The sequence below is a fragment of the Heptranchias perlo genome, chromosome 2 (genome assembly GCF_035084215.1).
Source record: "Heptranchias perlo isolate sHepPer1 chromosome 2, sHepPer1.hap1, whole genome shotgun sequence".
NCBI classification, from domain to species: Eukaryota; Metazoa; Chordata; class Chondrichthyes; order Hexanchiformes; family Hexanchidae; genus Heptranchias; species Heptranchias perlo.
This window is the reverse complement of record NC_090326.1, coordinates 18,123,121-18,138,082: the sequence shown is the minus strand read 5'-3', so window position 1 is coordinate 18,138,082 and position 14,962 is coordinate 18,123,121. Positions and strand designations below refer to the sequence as shown.

General features: G+C 44.9%; 1 long non-coding RNA gene across 1 annotated transcript in view; it reads right to left on the bottom strand.

The window, feature by feature from the left end:
* Positions 1-14,962, bottom strand: part of LOC137335479 (uncharacterized) — a 65,103-nt gene that overhangs the window by 47,845 nt on the left and 2,296 nt on the right. Inside the window, exon 2 of the long non-coding RNA XR_010966430.1 lies at positions 13,911-13,992. This is a non-coding gene — a long non-coding RNA (uncharacterized lncRNA). The remainder of the gene's footprint in view (positions 1-13,910; positions 13,993-14,962) is intronic.

Sequence of the window (14,962 nt, the reverse complement as noted above, 5' to 3'; positions counted from 1 at the left end):
CATGGTCCAGACAGCATAATGTGTGGATAGTTTTCCTGTTCTTTTGCAACAGTAACAAGGAAATCAGCGATCTTGCCTTGGGACATTTTTCTACGTTAAAGGTGCAATATAAATACAAGTTGTTGTTGTATCAATCAGATAGAATAATAGAGTTTGGGGGTGAGTTGCAGGCACGTATGAGATTTCTGTTGTCTTGGGCATTGTGTGTACCAACATGCATAGCCAACTCATGCCCCTACCAGTCAACAAACCCTTTCTGCAACAGAGTCACGGGTACAGTAGTGTATTGGTTTATGCTACTAGACTAGTAATCCAGAGAACGTGAGTTCAAATCCCACCATGGCAGTTTGAATTCAGTTTTTTAAAAATTGGTGTCTGTAAAAGTGACCATGAAACTGTCGGATTGTCGTAAAAACCCAACTGGTTCATTAAGGCGTTCTGGGGAAGGAAACCTGCCGTCCTTACCCGTCTGGCCTATATGTGACTCCAGTCCCACACCAACGTGGTTGATTCTTAATTGCGCTCTGAAAGTGGCTTGTATCACCACCTTCTCGAGGCAACTAGGGATGGGCAATAAATGGCAGCGATGTCAACATCCCGAGAACAATTTTTTAAAAAGTCCATATCTGCCTGCAACTCGCCCCCAAACTGTTCTTCTGTGTGATGGTTACAACAACAACTTGCATCTATTTGGCACCTTTAGCATCCCATGGCAAGATGATGTAAGAATCTTTTTTTAAATGTCACAATCGTAAATATCAAGAAAAACACGGGCTGATCACAAGAAAACAATCACATCAAATTGTTCAGACACTATCATAAAATAGGAGGACCATGCACTACCAAGATCTAAGTATCTTAACCTGAACATGAGATTATTTTTTTTGCAATCATCATTTTGACGGCATATATATAAGAATGTCAGTTTTACTTTTAACAATAAAAATTGAGCAGCGTCAAAATTAGGGTTTTATTTTTTTAAGTGGTTTTTTTCCACCGCAGTGATCTAATGACTGCAAAATTAACGTGATTTCAACTGCAGCAAATTACTGGGTGACATATAACAGTGCACTGTAAATCACATATCAATTGTGATGATCTCTGTGTGGTGTTTTAATCCAGATAGTTTCACCATAAAGATAAATATAATCCTCCTAATTTCTTGTCTCAATACCGTGGTTTCTCTTGTATGCTGCCTCTTTTACTGATTTTCCATCGCAATACAAGAAAGGAAAACTAATATGTCTAGTCTATTAAATCAAGTATTAAAGAGATAAAATTTTGAGAATAAGTTTTGCTCCGTGACAATTTATTGACTGCTAAAATGTGCTGTTAATGTTGCTGCTCATTTCTTGTAACTAGATGTAAAAAGAGCAATGATGTACAGAAAGCAACATATATTTATGTAACGACATTATTTAGTTTCAACATGTATGCAATATCCTTAATACTTTGCTTTTGTTCTTTTTTCTTTTAAACTTTTTTTTGGGGGGGAAGGCAATCCAAAATCAGCAAACAAGCACTTGCAGGTCAAGTACAGGCTGAGTTGCACACTAAAATACCCACTGCTCTGCTCCAACAATGTGCCTTAAAGCCAACTACATAAAAATACCCACTACAGCGGCAGAGGGATCTTTGCCAGCTCGTATCTACGACTGTTAAACCCCTACTCCCTGCCAGCTCCCCTCTTCCCTTTAGGAGAGCAGCAAAATTTTTGCACCAAGTTATTCCACAGTTCCTATTGCTCACTTTAGAGGTTATCATAGTAGCAGATGTATCTGAGACCCTCTGCAAGTTTTTTTAACTATATTTTATATTCAGCACTAGTCTATCTCAAGTTGTGTTGCACACACAGAGTCAAGACCAAGTGTAGTTTTCAGGTGACGCAGGGTTAGAAGAGGTGGGGGGGGAGAGCACAAAGATGTAATTCAGACCTTATTTTTACATATCCATTATAGATTCCTATGTCTACAGCTTTTAATAGAAACTGCCTATGGGATGTTAAACCGAGGCCCCATCTGCCCTCTCAGATGGGCATAAAAGATCCCATGGCATTTTTTCGAAGAAATACAGGGGAGTTCTCCCCAGTGTCCTGACCAATATTTATCCCTCAACCACACCACTAAAACAGATTATGTGGTCACTATCATAGTGCTGTTTGTGGGACTTTGCTATGTGCAAACTGGCTGCCCCGTTTCCCTACATTACAACAGTGACTACACTTCAAAAATACTTCATTTAAAGCACTTTGGGACGTCCTGAGGTCGTGAAAGGCGCTATATAAGTGAAAGTTCTTTTCTTTCTTTATGTAAACTTCTCATGTTGTACACACTTCTACCAGTGGTGGCACTACAGTTCCCATTGTAAATGTGGACATAGGGATTTATAATGGGAAAAGGATGACAGGAAGTTAGTGCAAAAGTAAGATTTTTAATATAGATTTTTAAAGATATATGCAACAACTGTGTGTTTTTCAAAAGCTTGAGAAGACAGTTTCTGCTCAAAAACAAAATGTCAGAACACCTTCAATGCAATATAGTTTGCATTATTGGTTGCAATTTTCCTCTATTCAGAGTTAACGGAAGAAAATTCTCCTTATTGTCTTTCAGACTGTGTGGATCTGTCAGGAAAAACATGTAGAACAGTTGGTTTTTCCAATCAATGAATATGCTTTAGAATCTTCTAGAATGAAGGAATTGTTTATGTTCCGCCATTTTGGAGTGTGCACTAATTATTGTTTTGTAAATCCAAAACATTGAAAAATCTAGTTAAAAAAATTATCTGCAATAAAATATTTGTACATTTTTTATCATAATCTCTTGTAATTTCTCCTGACTATTGGTGTCTATGCAACTAACACACACCCACACACCTCAGCAAGGCAGTTGAGACATAAAGATATTGGCTTGAAAATGATGAGGATAAATTATATGCCCTTTTTTCTTTAAACCAGCGGTGTTGTGTTGTGCATTACATTCATTGCAATGGTGCACACAAAAAGAAAGAAATTTGGATATATACGTGAAAAGAAAAAATTTGCAGGGCTATTGAGAAAAAGCAAGGGAGCGGGACTAATTGGATGGCTCTTTCAAAGAGCCGGCTAAGCCCCGATGGGCCAAATAGCCTCCTTCTGTGGTGTATGATTCGATGAATTTCGCTCTACAATCTGTAGAGTTCACCAGCAAAAAAAGGAGTACCTCACTGAAAGCAACTAAGTAATATACCGAATACAGAAATGCTATTGGCCCAGAATTTGCTGGAGTGGGGCATCTCATGACGTGCGGTGTTAGACTTTATCCTGCACCCTTCAGCTCAAAATTTTTTTGGGCTGTAACTAGCTGGAAGTGTGAGCTGATAACGGTGCGGCGAGGGTAACGGGGGCATCTGGGACCTTGGTGAACAACGGCACCAGCAGTGTATCTCCTTAACTAATGAGATTTAAGGATTGAGAAAGAAACAGAGGAACGACGAAGGAAGTGTACATTAGAGTGGGTGAATTCAATGTCAAATCAGGTACAGAAAGAGAAATAATGAGAAGAAAAGAAAAATTGGATTAAGAGAGAGAGAAAGAAAAGAGACAGAAAGGAAAAGTAAGAAAAAAAATTTTAAATTTTAAAATTTGACATTTTTAAAATCCAGAACTTGATTGGCACCCTGTCCACTACCTTCACTACCTCCACCACCGGCACACCCTGGCTGCAGTGTGTACCATCTACAAGGTACACTGCAGCAACTCGCCAAGGCTTCTTTGACAGCACCTCCCAAACCCGTGACCTCTACCACCTAGAAGGACAAGGGCAGCAGTCAGATAGGAACAACACCACCTGCACGTTCCCCTCCAAGTCACACAACATCCCGACTTGGAAATATGTTGCTGTTCCTTTGTCGTCGCTGGGTCAAAATCCTGGAACTCCCTTCCTAACAGCACTGTGGGAGAACCTTCAGCACATGGACTGCAGCGGTTCAAGAAGGCGGCTCACCACCACCTTCTCAAGGGCAATTAGGGATGGGCAATAATTGCTGGCCTTGCCAGCGACGCCCACATCCCATGAACGAATACAAAAAAATAGCCTCCTCTTGCTCCAAATGTTCCAATGGAGCACAAATTGTGGCTGAGTCAGAAGGTTGAGGGTTCAAGTCCCACTCCAGAGATGTGAGCACAAAATCCAGGCTGACACTCCAGTGCAGTACCAAGGGAGTGCTGCACTGACAGAGGTGCTGACTTTCCGATGAGATGTTAAACTGAGGCCCAGCGGACATAAAAGATCCCACAGTACTTTTCAAATAAGAGCAGGGGAGTTCTCCCTGGTGTCCCGGCCAATATTTATCCCTGAACCAACATCTAAAAACAGATTATCTGGTCATTGTTACACTGCTGTTTGTGGGATCTTGCTTTGTGCAATTTGGCTGCCGCGATTCCCTATATTACAACAGTGACTACATTTCAAAGGTACTTCATTTGCTGTAAAGCACTTTGGGACGTCCTGAGGTCATGAAAGGCGTTTTATAAATGCAAGTCTTTCCTTCTTAGGCCACCTAACTTCCTGGGTTCAGCCAACTGATGTAGGCCTGGAGTGAGGGCTGACTCTTTTGGCCTCCAAATGACTGGGGCTGGGCTGCAGACAAGTATCTGGTGCAGCTTCACTGACCTCAATGACATAAAATTACCCCTAAAATGTGTAAGGGCTCAATTTTGCAACGGTGGCAGGTTGGCAGCAGGGGTGGGGGGTGGTGAAGGTGCGCATGGCAAACCCGAATAAACAAAACTTACCGTTTCTGACACGATCGCTTCTTAATTGATGGTGATTGAGAGGCTGGCTGCCGTCAGGAGCTGCAACGCGAGGGGGGGGGGGGGCGGGGGGTGGAGAGAAAGAGAGAGCGAGACGTCATCCGGCATTGGAACGGAAGATCGGGGGAGGGAGACGTCAGACATCGGAGCAGGGTGGAAAGGTAGGTTGATTTTGTGTTTTAACTTCGTGTAATGCTTTTTTATTTAATTTATTTTGTTTCTTTTTGCCTGATCCTGCCCTTCACGTCTGATTTCACCAGACATGAATCAGAAGCCGTGGGAAAGCCACCCAGGTAAGTAAAAATCGTTCCAACTACCTAATATGTCACAAGTGCCTTAAGTACTTCAATGAGGTACATTTGGCTCTTTAACTATCATCCCGCTGGCTTTAATTGCAGGCGGGACTTCCGAATTCGGGACGCCTGCGCGCACACAGGAGCGTCTGCGGGGAACTCGGAAGTCTTCGGGTTGGAGCCGGCTTCCGAACCTGAACAGGGTTTCCCCGATTTTCGGAACCCCCCGCCCCCACAATTTCCTGGGAAAATCGAGCCATAAGAGTTTTGTCTTTGTAATGTATTGATTGAAGCTCGCAGCATCGTCACCGGGGGGCGGGGAGAGACAGGGCGAGGGGACCAGAGCCATTTTCAGGGCCCGGCCTGGTTTGTGGAATTGGCGAGCTGCGTGGTGCCATCCCGTTGCAGCCCACCGCGATCGAGATGGCTCAATATCGGGCACCACAGAGGCTGCCAGACTGGTTGCGGGATAGATCCGGGGAGAGGGCTGCGATCGCGGGGGAGGGGAGGAGCCTGGGGCGGCAGAGGCCTCAGTTGTTTCCATGCCGACCTATGGTGAATTTCGCTCTGAAGCATCAAGACCAAAGATCATTTAAAACTTATTTTTCCGGGGGCTCTTTGGCTCGAATGCACCACAGATAAGTCCTATCCTAAAATGGCAATCGAGTTCAATGTACATCACAAGATCCCGATTTGCATATTAAAAGGGGCCACCCGCCCAAAACAGGCAGGAGCTTAGGACTCCCTTCGATAGGTCCCTGTGAAAGTGTCAGCCCACCCATTCAGGATTGTCCTGTAATCTCCAGGAATTGAAGATTAATCTCCAGGACACTGGTGTGAACAATTACCAGGGGAAAATCATTGGGGCATTAAAAAACAATTGTGTTATTTTCATTTTCTTTGAACATTTTCATTTGTTAGTTGTAAAAATATTGGAGATGGGGGGGGGAAAAAGGCTGTTTGACTGACAGTCAAGATTAATCCAATTGGGTAATGAAGAGTCTATTCACTTTCCGATTGTCGCAGGAATGCGGTGTGCTGTGAGGATGGACCAATGGTGGAAGGGTAGGGGCGGGGCAATTGGAGATGGGAGGACATATGATGAAACCTCCAGGAATACACCCAACCAGAGTTGGCAACCCTAGACTGATCGGTGGTGTTAACATGGCGACAAGTCATCCAACGCCATTTTGAGGCCGTTACCGCCCCGATTTTGGCAAGTTAAAATGGAGCTGCATATAGTGACACCACAAATCCCAGACAGAATGGAGAGGATTGGATAATTCCCCTGACAATCACACCTGGAGACCGCACTGCTGTAAGTCACTGGGATTGATTTTACGCACATAATTTGTATTATGTAACTATCCTCCACTCACTGAATTTTGCTGGAGAAATAATTCTGCTTTAATTGGGAGAGGTTGCTGTAGTTTCGGTAATGAGTTCTATTTGCTGTAGTTCATAGAGGCTCTGTTTAAATAGACTCCGTTTGCTGTTTTCTGAGTAAATAGACTTTGTTTGTTGTAGTGTGCTGTTTAAATAGATTCTGTTTGACATTTGCTGAGTAAATAGACTTTGCTGTAAAATAGATTCTGTTGGCTGTATGTCCCGCTTCACCTCCAACTCATTGGCAGTGGGTAGCACTCTCGCCTCTGAGACAGAAGGTTGTGGGTTCAAGTCCCACTCTAGAGACTTGAGCACAAAAATCTGACACTCCAGTGAAGTGCTGCACTGTCCTGTCCCCGTCCTACAGCAGAGCCTGGTCTCCAATTGTCTCGGATTTCCCTGCCATTGGGCCAAGAATTCACCCCGCTGGGACTGTGTGGTGGTTGGTGTGCAACGACCACCCCATGTTAAGAGAATCCAAGCACAGGCATCTTCCACCAAGTCACCCTTGACCCTGAGGGACTGCCAGAGAGAGAATACTCACAGTGTTAAAATGGAGACCCTTCAATCTGCTAAGGAGCTCTCAAGAGAAATCCTATTCAATTCTTTGTAATTATAGGTTCATGTGTTGCTAGGAAATAGTCTATTATTTAAGTTCCTTGTTTGGTACATGAGGGATTTATTGTTATTTAACTCCTTACACACGAGTTAGTGATTTAGTTTGATTTATTATACTTTCGTTTGACCTATTTAGCCTCTCTCTTCCCACCCTCCTATATGTTATACAGATCAAAACTGCTGCGTTCTCAGTTCAAGTCAAATGCAGAGTTCCAAATGAAACCTAATTGTACAAGAAACATCTGTCTTTTAAACCTTGATTATTCTCTGCAATTGATGAAATGGTTCACGAAATTTGTATAGCAATCAAAACAAACAAAATAATTTTGAATTATTTTCCATTACCTTGCCATTGATGGTGCTGGATTTTTTGTTCTCTTTGATGTATCTTTGGTTACAATATAGCAAACATTTAGTTATACAACATAAGGGTGGAAAAATAAAAGGTTCCCGTGTGGGCAGATTGAATGTTATTTCAGTGAGGTAATCACAAAAATTCATAAATACTTTTAAATAAATAGCTTCAAATACCATGAAGCCACCTGTGCTCAAATAGCCTGCTGACGTTCACTTGTCAAGGCCCAAACGCGAATAATTGTCACTTGTGGAAAGGTACCTGACGGCAATAGGCTCCCGTAGAAGTGTGCCTCCATCTTGAAACTCAACTGTGTGAGAAGGACAAAGGAACGCTGGTTTAAACTAACAACAGGCACATTTAGGACCTGTTGCCACATAGTTAAAGAACTTGCGTTTATATAGCACCTTCCACGACCTCAGGCTGTCAGCTGGCAAACGTTCCATTGAGGCCTTATAAAGGCGTACCGAGTGGGATTCCCGGGATAGCCTGGGATCTCCCCCCCTCGACCTCGACCCCGACCCCCCAGGCAATGCTCCCTTGACACACGGGTGAGGAGAGTGGGTGGAGGACATGCCCTCATTCCCCCACCCCCATCGGAATTTACCCTACATTTTATGAGGTGGAATCCTGGCCGGACTGGGTTCCATCCTAAATTCCGGCCCCAGTTGTCCAATTAATCAGCTCCACCTTGGGCCCAGATCGGAATCCTGGGAACCTGTTCTTTATTTCCATCTCTCTCTTTCTCTTTTTCTTTCATGTTGTATCTGCAGTATGTATTTGTATTTTCCCCATCTCCTGAGGTGTCCCTGGGTCGCACGATATTCCCTAGCAGAGATGAAGTGTCGACAAACTGTTCACAGGCCTCATTAGAATACTTGCTCTTGATATGATTGCTGAGATGTGTAGGAAAGTGGCTGGTGGTTGCGTGCTTTCCGATGCTCCCTTCCTGTGAGGAAGGAGATCTGGCTTTCATCAGGCACCTTAACTCAACAATGTGACTGAGATCAGAACATCACAATGTATGGAATGCTCAGAACAAACCCTCAAACCTAACACTAACATTCCTAACAGCATGTTTTTTTAATTCATTCTCAGGATGTAGGTGTCACTGGCAAGGCCAGCATTTATTGCACATCCCCAGTTGCCCTAAGAAGGTGGTGATACAACTGAGTGTCTTGCTAGGCCATGTCAGAGGGCAGCCAAGAGTCAACCACGTTGGTATGGGAACTGGAGTCACATATAGGCCGGACTGGGTAAGGACTGGGCAAGTTTCCTTCCCTAAAAGACATTACTGAACTTTTACTGCAATCCGACAGCTTCATGGTCATTTTTGCTGACACCATCTTTTTATTTCTAAATTTTTAAAACTGAATTCAAATTCTCAAACTGCCATGGTGGGATTTGAACTCACGTTCTCTGGATTATTAGTCCAAGCCTCTGGATTACTGGGCCAGTAACATAACCACCCCCCCAAGACACAGTGCTACCTTAACCTCAGCATTGCTCTCTCACAAAACATAGAGGTGATTTTTTTTTTATTCGTTCATGGGATGTGGGCGTTGCTGGCGAGGCCGACATTTATTGGCCATCCCTAATTGCCCTTGAGAAGGTGGTGGTGAGCCGCCTTCTTGAACCGCTGCAGTCCGTGTGGTAACGGTTCTCCCACAGTGCTGTTAGGGAGTTCCAGGATTTTGACCCAGCGACGATGAAGGAACAGCGATATATTTCCAAGTCGGGATGGTGTGTGACTTGGAGGGGAACATGCAAGTGGTGTTGTTCCCATGTGCCTGCTGCTCTTGTCCTTCTAGGTGGTAGAGGTCGCGGGTTTGGGAGGTGCTGTCGAAGAAGCCTTGGCGAGTTGTTGCAGTGCATCCTGTGGATGGTACACACTGCAGCCACTGTGCACCGGTGGTGAAGGAAGTGAATGTTTAGGGTGGTGGATGGGGTGCCAATCAAGCGGGCGGCTTTATCTTGGATGGTGTCGAGCTTCTTGAGTGTTGTGGGAGCTGCACTCATCCAAGCAAGTGGAGAGTATTCCTTCACACTCCTGACTTGTGCCTTGTAGATGGTGGAAAGGCTTTGGGGAGTCAGGAGTTGAGTCACTCGCCGCAGAATACCCAGCCTCTGACCTGCTCTTGTAGCCACAGTATTTATATGGCTTGTCCAATTAAGTTTCTGGTCAATGGTGACCCCAGGATATTGATGGTGGAGGATTCGGTGATGGTAATGCCGTTGAATGTCAAGGGGAGGTGGTTAGACTCTCTCTTGTTGGAGATGGTCATTGCCTGGCACTTGTCTGGCGCGAATGTTACTTGCCACTTATCAGCCCAAGCCTGGATGTTGTCCAGGTCTTGCTGCATGCGGGCTCGAATTGCTTCATTATCTGAGGGGTTGCGAATGGAACTGAACACTGTGCAATCATCAGCGAACATCCCCATTTCTGACCTTGTGATGGAGGGAAGGTCATTGATGAAGCAGCTGAAGATGGTTGGGCCTAGGACACTGCCCTGAGGAACTCCTGCAGCAATGTCCTGGGGCTGAGATGATTGGCCTCCAACAACCTCTGCCATCTTCCTTTGTGCTAGGTATTACTCCAGCCACTGGAGAATTTTCCCCGATTCCCGTTGACTTCAATTTTACTAGGGCTCCTTGGTGCCACACTCGGTCAAATGCTGCCTTGATGTCAAGGGCAGTCATTCTCACCTCACCTCTGGAATTCAGCTCTTTTGTCCATGTTTGGACCAAGGCTGTAATGAGGTCTGGAGCCGAGTGGTCCTGGCGGAACCCAAACTGAGCATTGGTGAGCAGATTATTGGTGAGTAAGTGTCGCTTGATAGCACTGTCGACGACACCTTCCATCACTTTGCTGATGATTGAGAGTAGGCTGATGGGGCGGTAATTGGCCGGATTGAATTTGTCCTGCTTTTTGTGGACAGGACATACCTGGGCAATTTTCCACATTGTCGGGTAGATGTCAGTGTTGTAGCTGTACTGGAACAGCTTGGCTAGAGGCGCAGCTACTTCTGGAGTACAAGTCTTCAGCACTACAGGGAAGCAGTAGAACATTTGTTCTGTTTGTAAATTCGTTTTAAAGCAAATGTGATCCTATAGAATATTGCAGACCTGAGACTATTTAACCTTAAAGAAAAAAATGAAGACTTGCATTTATATAGCACCTCTTATGACCTCAGGACATCCCAAAGCATTTGCAACCAAAGTTGAAGTGTAGTCACTGTTGTAATGTAGCAGCCAATTTGTGTACAGTAAGATCCCACAAACAGCAATAAGATAATGACCAGATAATCTGTTTAGTGATGTTGGTTGAGGGGTAAATATTGGCCAGGACACCGGGGAGAACTCACCTGCTCTTCTTTGAAATAGTGCCATAGGATTGTTTACATTCACTTGAGAGGGCAGATAGGGCCTCAGTTTAACAAAGTGTCAGCCTAGATTTTGCATCTATGTCTCTGGCATGGGATTATGAACCCACAATCTTCTAACTCAGAGGCGAGAGTGATACCAACTGAGCCACAGCTGACACCTTAATCTCGTATCTAGCAGCATAATCCCAACTCTACAGACTTCAACTAGCTGTTCAGGCTTTTACATGCTTTGGGTAACATTTCACTCAGAGCCACAGTCAGCAGTTTAAGACAACAGAGAAGTCACAATATGCCTGTTATTATGTTACAGTATCCAGCCATAATAATTACAGTTAATCTTTGAATAAGTACTGCCAATGTGAGAGGTTCAGACTACAATATGCAATGTTTTCTTACTCACTGCCAAATTGCATCATTTTAAGTACTGAAAATTGTTATTCCAAGTTCGTATACTTTTCCAGCTTGGTTTTCTTCTCTCTTGAGCAGGAATTCAAGGCTGCAGCAGATATGGTGGCACATCACATGTAAGTGGTGGGTGGGGGTGTAATTTTAACCGAACCTGCCCGGGGGTGGGGGAACTGACGGGATCAGATTGGCCGCCCATTTTACACTCCGCTCGATTTTACTTCCTGTTGACTTCAATGGGGAGTAAAATCGGCCGGGGTACAAACGGAGGGTCGATCTGATTCCATCAGTTTCCCGCTTAGGTTGAAATTACCGCCTGTACCCACCAAGGGTTAGGAGGAGGTGAATTTCTACCCACAATTGCCCACATCGTGAGTACCCAATCTTACCTGTGCTAACTGGGAGGCACTGAGCAGAAAAGCGGTGCTTCCCATCAGAGAAGGATTGGTGAGGAAGTCAGCCCAGCCTACTCTTATTCCCCTTCATCAATGACCAGCTATAGCTTGGTAATGACCAAAGCCTGGCAGCAGGGTTGGCAGGTGTTTTTCCAAATGTCACTTTATGGTTTGTTCTTTTAAAATCTATTAATTGTGAAGCATAACAGTGCTTAAAATGAACCAGAATGCCTGACTTTTAATGTAAACATTTTTTTTTTCCTAGGGCAGCATGCCTTGGGCTCCCCTAGAAAGACACTACCATTTTTGTGCCATTGCCATTTGGATTTCCCCCCTTCCCCTTCAAATTTTCATGTACTGATGTGTTTTATTCCTCCAATATGTGAGGGAATGTTGACTGGTATCACTCCCAATCCAAGTTACCCCACGGCTGGAAACACTTGGATGAAGAAGGCGGTTGCACCTATTGCTACCTGGTGGCAATAATACATTCTGGTATTGGCACCGACAGGATGTGGGAGGACCTACTCACCAACCCTTTCAAAAGCAAAATACTGTGGATGCCGGAAATCTGAAATAAAAACGGAAAATGCTGTTAAGGCTCAGCAAGTGGGGCAGCATCGACCTGAAACGTTAACTCTGTTTCTTTCTCCACAGATGCTGCCTCACTTGCTGAGCTTTTCCAGCATTTTCTGTTTTTATTTCACCCAACCCTTTGTCTGGAATGTGTAATTTGATCCAGTCTGCTTGCAGAGTGATTCAAGTTCTCTGGAATGTGTAATTTGATCTAGTCATTGTCAGGAAGGCTACAGAGTTCAGACAAGGCACAGAACTGACACTACTGAGTTCAGAGACCAGTCAGTGCTAACACTACCAAGTCCAGAGAACGTACAGTGCTAACACTACCGAGTTCAAAAAATGTGCAGCGCTAACACTACCGAGTTCAGAGAACGCACAGCACTGACACTAGCGAGTTCAGACAACAGACTACGTTAATGCCGGTGATGGACTGGGGTTGACAATTGTAAACAATTTTACAACACCAAGTTATAGTCCAACGATTTTTATTTGAAATCTACAAGCTTTCCAGACAAGGCACAGCACTAACACTTCCGAATTCAAACAGCGCTAACAACGAGTTCAAGTAACGCACAGCACTGACACTGATAAGAAGGTGAGAGGCCATGGAGGGATTTCAACAAGAGGATGAGAATTTTAAAATCAAGGAAGGTGTTGGTGGACCGGGAGCCAATGTAGGTCAGCGAGCACAGGGGTGATGGGTGAATGAGACTTGCTGTGAGTTAGGGTACGTGTAGCAGTTTTGCATGAGCTCAAGTATGTTGCGGGTGGAAGGTGGAAGGCCGGCCAGGAGAGCATTGCAATAGTTGAGCCATGTGGATGAGGCTTTCAGTAGCAGATGGGCTGAGGCAGGGGCTGAGACGGGTAATGTTGTGGAGGTGGAAGTAGATGGTCTTTGTGATGGAGAAGATATGGGGTCGGAAGTTCAGCTCAGGGTCAATTAAGATGCCGAGGTTGCAAACAGTCTGTTTCAGCCTGAGACAGTGACCAGGGAGGGGGGGTGGAATCAGTAGTGAGGGAACAGAGTTTGTGGCGGAGGCTGAAGACAATGTCTTTGGCCTTCCCAATGTTTAATTGGAGGAATTTGCAATTCATCCAAGACTGAATGTTGGAGAAGCAGTTTGACAACACAGAGGCAGTGGAGGGGTCAAGAGAGGTGGTGGTGGAGGTGAGGTAGATCCAGGTGACGTCAGTATACATCTAGAACCTGACGTCATGTCTTCAGATGATGTTGCCAAGGGGCAGCATGTAGATGAGAAATAGGATGGGGCCAAGGATAGATCCATGGGGGATTCCAGAGGTAACGGTTTGAGGTTGGGAAGAGAAGCCATTGCAGGGATTGTCTGGCTACGACTGGATAGGTAATAGTGGAAAAAAGCAAGGTTATTCAAACTCAGCTGGACAACGAAGGAGAGGCGGTGGAGAAGGAAGGTGTGGTTAACCATGTTTAAAAACTACTGAAATAAAGAGAGGAGGGATAGTGCACCTCGGTCAGTCACAGTGGAGGTCACTATTGACTTTAATTAGGGCTGAAACCTGATTGGAGAGGTTCAAACGTGGAGTTGCGGGAAAGATAGCTGACAGGAATGGGGCGAACGGACAGTACCATTGCCTTCTACTCCTCAGCTGCAGATAACGCACAGTGTCTTTTGGAATACAGGCGATAGCTATTGGGAATTGCAGGAAACACAGACTGCACAGTACCTCCTCTTTACTCCTACAGCTGCTCTGCCAGTTGGGTTATGTGTATCCATGAATGCTGCTCATCCTCCTTCCATTGCTCCTTCTATTCATTCAAGAAAAAGAGATCACAAGATAACTATGAATCAGCAAGGCCATTTGGCTCACCTTGAATCAGGTGTTGATCCCTCATTGTGTGAGGAATGATTTCTTGCTATCGTTCCAACATTTGAATCTATGTTGATTTCTCCTCCACTAGCAATCCTCCTTATGGCTTTTCTCTGCACTGGTCACAGCACATCAGTAGTTCCCTTGTGCCTCAGTGACCAGCACTGCACAAGGGAATCAAGGTGTGGTCTGAGCAGCAGACTACAACTTCCTCTGATATAAAGGCCTGGACTTCCCTAATGAAAACCACCCACTTCTGGGTGGTGGTCTGGCAAGTGAAGTGGGGCAGAGAACCTCAGCCAAAACTCTGCACCAAAACTGACCACCTTGATTTCTACCATGATTTCCCCCCTATGACCCCTCAGTGGCCCTGATCGTTCTGCTGGCAGCGTACCCACCGGAATCAAATGTACGGGGGATGGGGGGGGGGGGGGAAGAACTGCTAAATTCAAACACATGGGCGGGCAGTAATTTTTGCCACTACAGAAGTGACAACAGCTGCTCTACCCTCCTTCTAATGTTTGGCTGACAGCTACATTGATCACCTGGACTGCCACAGGAACATAAGACCAAAAGAGACCATAAGAGATAGGAGCAGGAGTAGGCCATTCAGCCCCTCGAACCTGCTCCGCCATTTAATGAGATTGTGGCTGATCTGATTTTTTTACCTCAACTACACTTTCCCGCTCTTTCCCCATATCCTTTGACTCCCTTGCTGATCAAAAATTTGTCTAACTCAGCCTTGAATGTTTCCAATGACTCAGCCTCCACAGCTCTTTGGGGTAAAAATTCCAAAGATTCACGACCCTCTGGGAAAAGAAATTCCTCCTCATTTCCGTCTTAAATGGGCGACCCCTTATTCTGAGACTATGCCCCCTAGTTTTAGATCCCCCCATGAGGGGTAACAT